Source organism: Callorhinus ursinus, unplaced genomic scaffold (genome assembly GCF_003265705.2).
Source record: "Callorhinus ursinus isolate GAN/ISIS: 27379988/994484 unplaced genomic scaffold, GSC_fseal_2.0 scaffold72, whole genome shotgun sequence".
Classification (NCBI taxonomy): domain Eukaryota; kingdom Metazoa; phylum Chordata; class Mammalia; order Carnivora; family Otariidae; genus Callorhinus; species Callorhinus ursinus.
Genome location: NW_027397134.1, coordinates 5,291,228 through 5,305,189, shown reverse-complemented (window position 1 = coordinate 5,305,189; position 13,962 = coordinate 5,291,228). Strand labels below are relative to the sequence as shown.

The 13,962-nt window shown below is 41.0% G+C and overlaps 1 protein-coding gene across 4 annotated transcripts in view; it reads right to left on the bottom strand.

The window, feature by feature from the left end:
• RNF185 (ring finger protein 185) overlaps positions 1-13,732 on the bottom strand; it is a 34,896-nt gene extending 21,164 nt beyond the window's left edge. The window contains exon 1 of one of the 4 annotated variants that reach the window (XM_025858086.2): positions 13,577-13,732. The gene's annotated coding sequence lies outside the window, so the exon portion shown is untranslated. The remainder of the gene's footprint in view (positions 1-13,576) is intronic. The other 3 variants (XM_073886874.1, XM_025858087.2, XM_025858085.2) reach the window with 3 other exon arrangements.
• Between the last annotated feature and the right edge of the window lie 230 nt (positions 13,733-13,962).

Sequence of the window (13,962 nt, the reverse complement as noted above, 5' to 3'; positions counted from 1 at the left end):
TAATGAGTAAGTCACAACTTCCCTTTCTGAATGACCATCATTCTTTGAAGGCATAGTAAGTGAAACATCAGAACTGTGTATGAGAAAATCCAGAATGGGATACTTAGTTTGATCCAGGCAAAATCAGATTGTCACCAAAAGTTTTAAAATCAGGAGCCATTTTTAATATTTACTATCACCATGAATAATGTCAGCTAACACTCAGCACCCTTTACATGAATTATCTCATTTAAACTTCACAACCCGCCTTTGCAGTAAACACTACTATCCCATTGTTAGCATCCCCTGGGGTGTCAAATTAAGGCTTAGAGTAGTTAGGTCATTTGACCAGAGCCAGTCAGAGGCAAAGCTTCCCAACTCCCAAGCCAATGTGCTTAACAGACAGCACCTCAGTGATCTGTTTGTGTGTCTTTGTCCTTGGGCCCAGCTTCCAGGTGCCTTACTCAGAACAGGGCCAGGCACCTGAAGAACACCTCATAAATGTGCGTGGGTTGATAGATCTGATAGCCAGACTTAGAACTATACAACTCGATATGACTCAATTTAGCCAACTGAAGTAGTGGAAATCAGTATCCTAAAAGAACAAAATTTCTTCAGGGATGTTTTTCAGAACTGGAAATATCACATAAACATAACCGTTTTAAAGTAATTTTTTAAAAATTAAGTATTGCTCAAAACTCTGAAACAAATGAAAAAAATTTTTATTTTAAAGATTAGGGATCTGCAACCAGAAAAAGGTTTGGGTTTTCCCAAATTGGTACAACCTCTATTAGAGATAACTACTGATACAGAGCATTAACTATTCATTTATCTGTCTATTGCTTACTCTAAGTTAGACACCTCCTAGAGCCACAAGCACAGTGCCTGACACAAAGTAAATGTTTGATAAATGTATGTGAACGAACAATGGGGATCTACTAATTTCAAATTCAAACCAATATAACTGCATAAAATATTGTAATAAAGAAAACATTTTCAGATTGGACAGACCTCAGTTAAGGGGGGTGGATTTCTAGTATAATACAGTGGAGGAAGAATCTGGAACCAGAAGACCTAGTCTGACACTCAGCTCTACCACTCACTAAGCCAGAGTCCTCACCTGCAAATGGAATAACTGTGTCTGCCCTTCATTATCAGAAAAGTTTTCAAAATGAGGGTTCTGCTTTTGTTTTCATGTAGTCAGTAAATCCTTATTAATACAGAATCTATAAAATCTCATTAATTCAGATTTTACCTGAGGTTGAGCTAAAGAGCTCTAAAATAGTTGGAAGGTAGAGTATAAAAAGAAAATAAATGCTGAAATTTAGCTAATTAAGGAGAAAACTTTCTAAGAGTTTAATAACACACAGCTCATACTTGACAAAGCAATGATCTCACTTCTCCTTTGAATAGGAGGCCCTAAGGAGAACCATCAGGAGAACATATGTAAGATAAACCAACTATGGTTTAAAATAATAAAACCAGGAGCGCCTGGGTGGCTCCGTTGGTTAAGCGTCTGTCTTTGGCTCAGGTCGTGATCCAGGGGTCCTGGGATGGAGCCCCGCATTGGGCTCCCTGCTCAGCGGGGAACCTGCTGCTTCTCCCTCTTCCTCTGCCTACTGCCCTTCCTGCTTGTACTCTCTCTCTCTGTCAAATAAGTAAAATAATACAACCAAAATGACACCATTTTGAATATGTAATATTGACTTTTACAAATCAGGTTTGTGTCCTGAGCCACTTGATGCTAACTGTCAGAGCAGTTTGGGAAACATTTGGAGAATGCCAAGAACTATGCTCAATGATAAATCAAAGCTCTGGTTCCTGCCCTCAAGAAGTCTATGGTCTAGTCATAACTGTCATTTTTTAAAAAAGAATCTCATTGAAAAATGCCTCTGCAGAGATGGTAGTGCTAAGAAAAGACAAGTAATTTTCCTGGGCTTTTGCCTAGGACCCACTCCCATATTCAGAGAGCTGTCCCTCTTTAAAAACTGCCCCCATGCCTATACCACATGGCACTTCTGAGGAGCAACTGGGAGCATGGATATCAAATAATCAAGTGCTATAGAGACTACCAGGGAAGTCAACTTGGTGACTGATCCAAGAGTGGAATGGCCAGCCAGACCCCTAGGCCATTTTGCACAGAAACAGTCACACAGCCTGCTGCTTCTGACCTCTGTGTGTCCTCAGACCACCATTTAGTCGTGCTTTGCTCCCACTGCTCAATGAGATGTACCCATGACATCCCAGCTGATGTGAAGAGTAGAAAAGTAGGAGCCATGAGGCTCTTAAGCCAAAACCCACTTGGTAGCTTCTTCCCTACTTTATTTTTTTTTTAAGATTTATTTATTTGAGAGAGAATATGAGAGAGAGAGAGAGAGAGAGAGAGAGAGAGAGAGCGCGCGCACACGTGCGTGCACGCACAAGACAGGGGAGGGTCAGAGGGAGAAGCAGATTCACAGGGAAGCCTGATGTGGTACTCGATCCTGGGACTCCAGGGTCATGACCTAAGCCGAAGGTAGTCGCTCAACCAGCTGAGCCACAGAGGCACCCCGTTTTTTCTCTACTTTAAATACTACATTTCTGGCAATGATTTCTTAGATAAAACTTCAAAGGCAAAGGCAACAAAAGAAAAAAAAATTAGACTTCATGAAAATTTTTAAAATTTTGTGCACCAAAAGACATTAAACAGAATAAAAAGGCAATTCACAGAATGGGAGAAAATATTTGCAAATCATGTATCTGAGGGATCAATACCCAGAATATATGGAAAACTAAAACTTGGGGCACCTGGGCGATTCAATCAGTTAAGTGTCTGCCTTTGGCTTGGGTCATGATCCCAGGGTCCTGGGATTGAGCCCCACATTGGGCTCCCTACTCAATGGGGAGCCTGCTTCTCCCTCTCCCTCTGCCCCTCCCCCTGCTTGTGCTCTCTCTGTCAAATAAATAAATAAAATCTTAAAAAAAAAAAAACTCTTAAAACTCAACAACAATGAAACAACAATCCATTTCAAAAATGGGCAAAGGAGGGGCACTTGGGTGGCTCAGTTGGTTAAGCATCTGCCTTCAGCTCAGGTCATGATCCCAGGGTCTTGGGTCAAGCCCCGCATCCTGCTCGGGGGAGAGCCTGCTTCTCTCTCTCCCTCTGCCTGCCGCTCCCTTTGCTTATGCTTTCTGTCAAATAAATAAATAAAGTCTTAAAAAAAAAATGGGCAAAGAACTGAATAGACATTTCTCCAAAGATATACAAGTGGCCAAAAACAACATGAAAAATGCTCAATATTACTATTTACAAAAATCCAAATCCAAACTACAAAATACCACCTTATACCCATTAGGACAGCTACTATAAAAGCAAACAAAAAAACAGAAAATAACAAGTGTTGTTGAGGAGGTGGAGAAATTGGAACCTTTGTGCACTTTTGGTAGGAAAGTAAATGGCACAGTTGCTGTGGAAAACACTATGGCAATTCCTCAAAAAATTAAAAATAGAATTACCATATGATCCAGCAATTCTGCTTCTCGGTATATATCCATAAGAACTGAAAGCAGGGTCTTAAAGAAATATCTGTACACCCATGTTAATATCTGTATTATTCACAATAGCTAAAACATGGAAGCAACCCAAGTGTCCATCCACACATAAATAAATGGATAAACAAAATGTGATAATATGCATACCATGGAGTATTATTCAGTCTTAAAAAGGAAGAAAATTTTGACACATACCACAACATGGATGAACCTTGAGGACATTATGCTAAGTGAAATAAACCAGTCGCAAAAAAGACAAATACTGTAGCATTCCACTCAATATGAGATACGTAGAATAGTCAAAATCATGGAGACAGAAAGTAGAATTGTGGTTGCTAGGGGTAGGGGAGAGGAGGGAACAGTGAGTTACTGTTTAATGGGTATAGAGTTTCAGTTTTGCAAAATGGAAAGAGTTCTGGAGATGGATGGTAGTAATGGTTGCACAACAACACGAATGTACTTAATACCACTGAACTATTCACTTAAAAATGGTTAAGATGATAAATTTTATGGTATGTGATTTAAATCCAATAAAAAAATTGGAAAAAAGATCCCTGTATTTCCACAAAATGTCATTTATTACATGATTCCCTTAATAGAAAATATCTACAACAGGGGTGCCTGGCTGGCTCCGCTGGTAGGGTGACTCTTGATCTGAGTCATGAGTTCAAACCCCACGATGGGTGTGCAAGCTACTTAAAAATAAATAAAAATAAAATAAAAATGGGTGAATGCTGTCTTAATAAAAAAAAAGGAAATATCTACAATAGACAAATTCATAGAGATACAAAGTGGATTAGAGGGCAATGGGAAGTTATTGTTTAATGGGTATAGAGCTTCTGTTTGGGGTAATGATAAAGCTTTGGAAACACACAGTGGTGATGGTTGCACAACATCGTGAATGTACTTAATGCCACCGAATTGTACACTTAAAAACGATTAAAATGGTAAATTCTGTTATGTATATTTTACCACAATAAAGTTTTTTTTAAAAAGAATGTGCTCCTTATTAGAAAGAAAACCAGATTTCCACTCACTAAGAACACGCTGAGTAATTGTTATATATATCTATATAATATTTACTAACTTATCGAATAAGTGAATGGCCAAATAAATGTATCAGAAGTAATGCTTACAAAAAAAGGCTGGCAAAAGCGCAGAGACATCAACATTAAAATGCTAACAGGAGGGGCCTCTGTGTGGTTCAGTCCATAGTAGAGTATGTGACTCTTAATCTCAGGGTTGTGGGCTGGAACCCCACGTTGGGTGTAGAGATTAGTTAAAAATAAAAATCTTAAAAAAAAATGCTATCAGGGCGCCTGGGTGGCTCAGTTGGTTAAGCAACTGCCTTCAGCTCAGGTCATGATCCTGGAGTCCCGGGATCGAGTCCCACATCAGGCTCCCTGCTCTGCGGGGAGTCTGCTTCTCCCTCTGACCCTCTTCCCTCTCGTGCTCTCTATCTCTCATTCTCTCTCTCTCAAATAAATAATAAAATAAAATCTTTAAAAAAAAATAAAAAAAAATGCTAACAGGAAAAAGCAAGCTATAGAACTATGTGCAGTGAATGGTTCTAACCATTAAAAATGTACACACTGGGGGAGAAACAAGAAGGAAATAAAGCAACTTAATAAAGGCTCTCTTCGGATACTAGAGTTAGAAACAACGTGGGTGGGAAGAGAGGGAAGCTTTTCTGTATTTCCCAAAATAAGCATATATTACTTTCACAATTAAAATTATTGTTTTGTGCCCCTCACCCAAAATAGTTGCAACCTAGAACTTCCTGTTTCAAAAACCAAGTCCCGAAGTTATGTGTCCTTTTTAAGGTACTGTGATACCAATTAATAGGGGAAACAGGGCTTATCAAAAACCAAAAACTAACTGTGGAAAATTTATTTAGGTTGAAAGAAACCTTTGTATTTCATTTAGCCCCATTTCCTTGTTAAATAGGTCTGACTTCTTTGCAACATAGTTCCAATCCTAGGTTGATCAGTGAACAAAGAGAAATTTAATGATGGTCAGCACATCCCCACTTACACCTGAAAAGACACCTCTTTACAACCTCCTGACACAACACTGCATAATTTACTGTACAGAGACACAAAAAGATCACTTCAAAGAATAAAGTATTAAATAGAACTTACTATCAATAGATTATGAGTATAGCTGATTACCAAGTCTAATCTAATCAATGCATATATTTCCTTTGACTGAGCTGGTCATGTCCTTTCTCTATTTTAGCATCTGCCTAACTGCACTTCTCTCCACCACATTTCCATTATTTTTAAGAGTATGTTCAATATCTCCAGAGATAACCTGTCTGGAACCTGCTCCAGCCACTTGCTTCTTTAAGCTTTTCCCTAAAGATCTTGTTTTCTACTCAACTTCATCAACCCACTTCTGTGGCCATGCTCTAAAATTTGTCATTAACTATTACTAGACTATTAAAACATGTATTTCAGTAGTCTCATCATGTGACCACCACTTCCTAAATTCTAGCAAATTTCTTCTTAATACTATTCAGTAACTGGGATGGCTAGTTCACTAACTCTACCCCCTTTCTACTACATATAAAGACTCTTCAAGTCCTTACTTCCTTTTTATCTTATTTAGATCTCATGGTCCAACCTTTTATCCAAATGCATACCTCCATAATTTCCTTCCCCTCCCTTAGTTTCCATAAAGGACTTACTTTAAAAAATGTAGAACAGTAAAATAATGCCTTCCTATTTATTGATATATTAAAAGAACTGAAGGGGCGCCTGGGTGGCTCAGTTGGTTAAGCGACTGCCTCCGGCTCAGGTCATGATCCTGGAGTCCCGGGATCGAGTCCCACATCGGGCTCCCTGCTCAGCAGGGAGTCTGCTTCTCCCTCTGACCCTCTTCCCTCTCATGCTCTCTATCTCTCATTCTCCCTCTCGCAAATAAAAAAAAAAATTTTTTAAAAAAAAAAAAAAAAAAGAACTGAATACGCCTAGACAGGGAAGAAGGAGATTTTCTGCAAATCAATTTACCTTGAATTTATGACCTCAAAAGACCCCTTGCAATTTTCAGCAATCTTTCCACCACATTTTGAGTCAATCTAATTTATCAGTCTGTGAGGGCTGTTTCATAACTTTTTACTCCTTCAGTTACAGCTTCTACTTTCTCTTCACCTTCACTAATGACAATCCTTATTATTTCCCCTAAAAAAGGAAAAACAAGAGAACTTCCTTATCTTCCTCCATCCAAATAGGACAACTTGGCTCTGTCTGTAGTCTTATATTCTTTTTTCTCTCTTTATTACCATGCATGAACTATCTCTGCTCTTAAGTAAGGCTAAACTTTCCACTCATACCATGGATTACATTTCCTCTCACCTGTTCAAGGTATTTGCTCCCCAAAATATACCTTTTCCCTTGCATCTTTAAAGTTTGGCACTTGGCTAAATCTTTTATTTCTAAATCAATAAGAAAAATTTGTGTTATCTATACTGCAGTGTCTCCCATCTTAATTTCTACATACTGTATCAAAATACTTGTTAAATGAGTGAATTACTCAATCAATGGTTCTCAGGAATATGTTTCTTTCTGGTTTCTAATTATGAGGATTATCATATCTCATTCCTCATCCCCCAGTCCTTCTAATCTTTGGAAAAGGAAACATATATTTTCTTTTTTTTTTTAAGATTTTATTTGTCAGAGAGAGAAGTAAAGATTTTTTTTTTAAAGATTTTATTTATCTGACAGAGAGAGACACCGTGAGAGAGGGAACACAAGCAGGAGTGGGAGAGGGAGAAGCAGGCTTCCCGCTGAGCAGAGAGCCCGATGCGGCCTGATCCCAGGACCCTGGGATCATGACCTGAGCCGAAGGCAGACGCTTAACGACTGAGCCACCCAGGCACCCCGGAAACATATTTTCTAAAGTTTCAGGCCCCTAATGGTAGAAATGCTCTCAATATGGTATTAAGTCTGAAGTAAAAAAGGTGCATTAGTCTTCCTGAATGATTCCTCTTAGTTGAATGTAAAGATTTTGAATTTTGGACTACACTTTTATTATGGACATGAATTCTACCAACAAATAAAATGCTGGAGGAAAATTCAGAAAATCCTTGCTTGGCACAGTAAAGCACAACAATAAAAATGCAAGCTGATACTATAAGAAATGATCGTAATAATCAATGGGAAAATCACAATTGTGAATTTTAAAAAAATTTTATCACATTAAAAACACTCTTACTATTGGTACACATGCTTAGTGAAGTGAAAAAAAATTAATACTCGTTCAGTTTACTGTAACAAAATATTAAAAGCATTGAAAATTAAAGTGTCTTTTTTCTTTGTAAAAACTTTTTTTTTAAGAGGGGGAGGGGATGAGGGAGAGAATCTTTTTTTTTTTTTTTAAGATTTTTATTTATTTGAGAGAGCAGAGAGCACAAGAGGGGAATGGGGTGGAGAGGGGCAAAGGGAGGGGAAGAAGCAGACTCCCTGCTGAACAGGGAGTGATGTGAGACTTGATCCCAGGACCCTGAGATCATGACCTGAGCTGAAGGTAGATGCTTAACCGACTGAGCCACCCTGGCGCCCCAAGGGAGAGAGAGAATCTTTTTTTTTTTTAAAGATTTTATTTATTTGAGAGAGAGAACGAGAAAGAGAGAGAGAGAGCGCACGAGAGGGGAGAGGGTCAGAGGGAGAAGGAGACTCCCTGCTGAGCAGGGAGCCCAACTCAGGACTTGATCCCGGGACTCCAGGACCACGACCTGAGCTGAAGGAAGTCGTTTAACCAACTGAGCCACCCAGGCGCCCCGAGAGAGAGAATCTTAAGCAGGCTCCCACACCCACTGCAGAGCCCGACGCAGGGCTTGATCTCACAACCCTGAGATTACGACCTGAGCCCAAATCAAGAGTTGGATGCTTACCCAACTGAGCCATCCAGGCGCCCCTGTTTTATTTTTTAATTATATGTTCAGGATGGTCTGGTTATAGCCAAATGCTCTGGGGTCAAAAGAGGCATGGGTGCACCAGTAGCTTTGCCACCCCACACAGCTGTCCAATATCACAAGTCCGGAGAAATCCAAACCACCCCTGACTCCTCTACTCCTTGCTTGTGACCAGACAACCACAAGAGTAGCTCTCAGACGGCAGGATCTCCTCGTGGTCTTATCACATTTCAAATAATACCGTAGTACACCTTTTACTTGATCATGGCCATCCCAGCTCTGCATGATCAGCAGTGGTTGGGGTTGAGAGAAGCTCTGAATGGTCAGCAGTTTCAAAGGGACAATTACTCTGCACTTCAGCATGTCCAAATCCAACTCCATTCAGATCAGGGAGTTACTGGCATTGCCTCAGATTTTGCAGTTCAGCTCACTCTGAGTTACTTCAAGGGGCTCCAGGGAATCTGCAAACTCTCTGAATATTTACATGCAAAACTGCATGATAACAAATAACTCAATTACAAAATGGACAAAGGATTTGAACAGACATTTCTCCAAAGACACACAGATGGCCAATATGCACATGAAAAGATGTTCAACATCATCAGTCATTAGGGAAATGAAAATAAAAACTACAATTAGATGCCACTTTGCAGCCACTAGAGTGGATATAATAATAACAACAAAAAGGGACAACAACAAGTGTTGAAGAGGATGTGGAGAAAATGGAACCCTCACATATTGCTAATGGGAATGTAAAATGGTGCAGCTGCTGTGGAAAACAGTTGGGCAGTTCTTCAAAAAGTTAAACATTGAGCTGCCATATGACCCAGCAATTCCACTCCTAAGGAGACACATCTAGGAGGACTGAAAATATGTTCAAACAGAAACATGTACATGAATGTTCAGAGCAGCATTAGTCATAATAACCAAAGGGCAGAAACAACCTAAATGTTAATCAACTGATGAATGGATAAACAAAATGTGGTGTAACCATACAATGAAATATTATTCATCAATAAATGTAATGAAATACCGATATAGGTCACAACATGGATGAACCTTATGAAAACATATGCTTAATGAAAGAAGCCAGACACAAAAGCCACATACTGTAAAAAGGGCACATACTATATGAATCCATATTAGTGGTTGCCAGGGGATGGAAGAGGGGAGACTAAGGAGTGCCTGCTAACATGTACAGGTTTTCTTTTGGGGGACATGAAAATGTTCTGGGATTAAAATAGTGGTGATGATTACACAACCTTGTGAACATACTAAAAACTACTAAATTGTACTCTTTAAAATGGTGAATTCCATTTCAAAAAAAAAATGACAGACATTCTACAAAATTGGCCAGTCCTCTTCAAAAGTTTACAGTCGGGGTGCCTGGGTGGCTCAGTCGGTTAAGCCTCTGCCTTCAGCTCATGTCATGATCCCAGGGTCCTGGGATTGAGGCCCCCCCATGGGGCTCCCTGCTCAGTGGGAAGCCTGCTTCTCCCTCTGCCCCTCCTCCTGCTCATACCTTTTATCTCTCTCAAATAAATAAATAAAATCTTTAAAAAAAAATAAAGTTTACAGTCACAAAAGACAAAAAAGACTGAGGAACTGTCTCAGATCACTAGAGACTCAGGAAACTTGAAAACTAAATGCAATGTGGAAACTGGGCTGGATCCTGGAACAGAAAAAGGACATTAGTAGACAAACGGCTAAATTTGAATAAAGTCTATAGATTAGTCAGTAGTATTGTATTTTTGTTAAATTTCTTACTTAAATTTTAACATGGTTATGTAAAATGTTAACATTAGGGAAAGTTGGGTGAAAAGTATACAGGAAGTTTGTGTATTATTTTTGCAAGTCTAAAATTATTTCAAAATTAAATAAACTATACAAAAGTTTAAAAATGTAAAAAAGTTGAAGAGTTAAAAAATGTACATGAAAAAACCAGGAGCTGGTAAATTCTGTAAAATGCCATACAGTAAATACTTTAGACTTCGTGAACCATATGGTCCTTGGGGCAACTACTCAACTCTTCTGCCAAAGACGATTTGTAAATTAATGGGTGTGGCTGTGTTCCAATAAAACCTTACTTATAGTTTTAAATTTCCTATAATTTTCACAGATCACAAAACATTATTCTTTTTTGGATTTATTCCCCACCATTTAAAAATGTAAAATCCATCCCTAGCTCACATGCCCTGCAAAAACAGGCAATGGAGCCAGATTTGGCCCACATGCCATGAACTGCAGACTCTCCGGATGAGAATCTGCCAATATGAGGGGCACCAGGGTGGCTCAGTCCAGAAGAGCATGCGACTCTTGATCTCAGGGTCATGAGTTCACGCCCCAGATTGGGTGTAGAGATTACTTAAAAATAAATAAATAAAAGAATTTGCCAATGTGTGCTTCAGTTAAAAAAAAAGTACTGCACATCAATTAAATTTGGCAACACTAGGATTAAACAAGGTTAGGTATGTTTCTTTATTATAGGACATCCCAGTACATTGGAACTGAGAAGTTCCAAGAAAAGATTATGATATACAGCATTTTCCAAACTTATTTTTACTATGGAACACTTTTTTCAGAGGCATCTCTTCAGAGTAGTGGCCTGAAGAACACACTTCGGAAATGCCGATTCAGGAACTTTTTTAAAAGGAAAATTTAGATTAAGAAGTATTAAAGACATCAACAATCATTTTACCCAGCACCTGGATAATATCTGAATAAGCATTTCACAATTTTTTTTTTCTGTTTGTTCTAGGAAACACAAACAAAGCAGGAAGGTAAACACAAGCAGGAAGTCTTGGCTCAAACAAAATCTATTTTTCGGGAGGGGGACAGGATGTGAGCTGAATTTGGTCATAATGTGGAATCTTTGCTCCATAGGGCAATGTAAGCATTCTTACAAGTTGTTTTTTTGTTGTTGTTGTTAAAGATTTTATTTATTTTTTTTTTAAATTTTTTTTTAAGATTTTATTTATTTATTTGAGAGAGAATGAGAGAGAGAGAGAGCATGAGAGGAGGGAGGGTCAGAGGGGGAAGCAGACTCTCAGCTGAGCAGGGAGCCCGATGTGGGACTCGATCTCGGGACTCCAGGATCATGACCTGAGCCGAAGGCAGTCGCTTAACCAACTGAGCCACCCAGGCGCCCCTTTATTTATTTGACAGAGAGGGACACAGCGAAAGAGGGAACACAAGCAGGGGGGAGTGGGGAAGGGAGAAGCAGGCCTCCCGCCGAGCAGGGAGCCCGATGTGGGACTCAATCCCAGGACCCTGGGACCACGGACTGAGCTGAAGGCAGACGCTTAACGACTGAGCCACCCAGGCGCCCACATTCTTACAGGTTTTGAAAAAGCAACCTGCTTTTAGGAACTTCAACGTTTGATTAGAAAACTAAAGATAAGCTAGGGGCACATGGATGGCTCAGTCAGCTCAGGTCATGATCTCAGGGTCTTAGGATGAGCCCCAGGGCTCTGTGCTCAGGGGGAAGTCTGCTTGTCCCTCTCCCCCAACTCCTGCTCTCCCTCTCTCAAATAAATAAAATCTAAAAAGAAAAGAAAACTAAAGATAATGCTAGAAGCATTACCTGTAGATTGTATGTTAGGGAGGATGAACTGGCAGTCCCTAAGAGGACTGGTTTTTAAATGCTGGATGAAAAGTTAGCTGACAGATTGCAAACATTCTCTCATTAGACACGAGAGCTATACAACACATTGCTGGAGAGAGGATTAAAGAAGCATTTATGTCCCAGGGAGGAAAGGCGGGCCTAAACAACCCTGAGGGGCCCTTCTGACCTAGACTCCTCAATTCTGTGATCCAAAGAGTTCATTGGCTTCTCCTGATCAAACACAAACTCTTTAGCAGCATTTCCAAGTTATTCTAAAAACATAAGCTACAACCAATGGGGTGGGGTACCTCCTTAGTTATTCAACAAACATTTAAGGAGCCCTTATCAGACGGGCCATTCCAAAGTCCCTGAAAAAAGGATGGTGCACAGGACAACGAGGAACAGATTACACTATTTCATATCCACTGCCTTACTTCTAGAAAATGTAGGCTGAGGGGGATGGAGGTGTTAGGAAAAGAGGACAGAAAAAAGAAGTCAATCAGCACCAGAAAGACTGAAAATAGTTACTCAGAATCAGACATTTCAAGTTGGAAAGGACTTCCATACCAGGGAGTTCATTACTTTTGGAGGCAATCAATCCACTCCATTGCTGGTCACCTCTGACCAGCATTAAGTTCTTCTATTAAGTCAAAAGAATCCGCCTATGGGTCCTAGTTCTGCCACTTTCAACCCCAAAGATTAAAGTGAAGCACTCTTCACCATAACAATTTTTTTTTTTTCCGATTTTAAGGCCAGTTTCCTTCTACTGTTCTCTTTTCTGGGCTAAACATCCCAATTCTTTCAAAGATCCGGAACCGGCTCCAGCTGCCGCAAAGCAAAGAATGGGTATCTAGTACTCACAGCAGGAAAGCACTTCAAATCAGGGGGCTTCAAACATCAGTATGTACAGGACCCCCGAGGTATATGTTCAAAACGTTCCCAGGTTCCGACCCAGATTCTAAATGAGAGGTCTTATTGGAGTCCTGCACTGTAAAGCATGCATCCCGGGACATTTCAAAACAGGCCAGTGTAAGAACCGTATTTTGAGGAACGCTGCCCTGTTTTACAAACGAGGAAACTGAGGCTCAAAAAAGGGAATGGACTGGGCCAATAACGCACAACTGGCTGTAAGCGGCGAAGTCTCTCGGCTCTCTCACTCCCAAGCCCAACTCTGTTGACCACGCTTTCTGACCCCGGCCTCTCCACCCGAGGCAAAATTATTTAAAGCACATCCACCTGAGAGAGGCGGTCTCGAGCCGGGGACAGAAACAAGAGTTAGAGTGAGTCCCTGCCCGGAAAGGAGAGCTCGTGGGAGCCTTTTCCCTTCTCGGGGACCTCAGTTTCCCAAAACTGTAATCACAGGACAGAAGACCACAACGCCAGGGGGACCTCTCTTCTGGGGCGGAGGGTCCCGGGCAGAGCCGGGGTTGTTGTCTCTGCGCCGCTGGGCCAGGTGTCTAAGCCTGTGGGCCGGGTTAAAGCAGAAACCCTGCCCGCGTCCCTCAACCTTGACAGCCCCTAAGCTACCACCCGAGCCGCTCATGTACCTGCCTCTGTTCAGCTAACGCCGCTGAAGCCACCCCAGCTTATCCGTTCGTCCGGTGCCCTGCCACTCCGTCCCTTCAGGCTGTCCGGTAAGACCGGCGATCCCTCCTACGCAGACTCCGGTCACCTGACACAAAGCCGCCCCTTTCGGAGGACTTCCGGCCATAACCGGAAAAGGTTGGTCCGTTGCGCCGTTCTCCCGCCCAGGTGAAGAGCTCTAAGGTTCCGCCTGAGGGCAGGAAGCGGAGAGACGGGCTTTCTGGCAGCTTTTCAAAGAGCCTGGGTCCGGGCAGGGAAAGTACCAGATAAACCGGGGCGTCTGGGTTGCTCAGTCGTTGGGCGTCTGCCTTCAGCTCAGGTCATGATCCCGGGGTTCTGGGATCGAGCC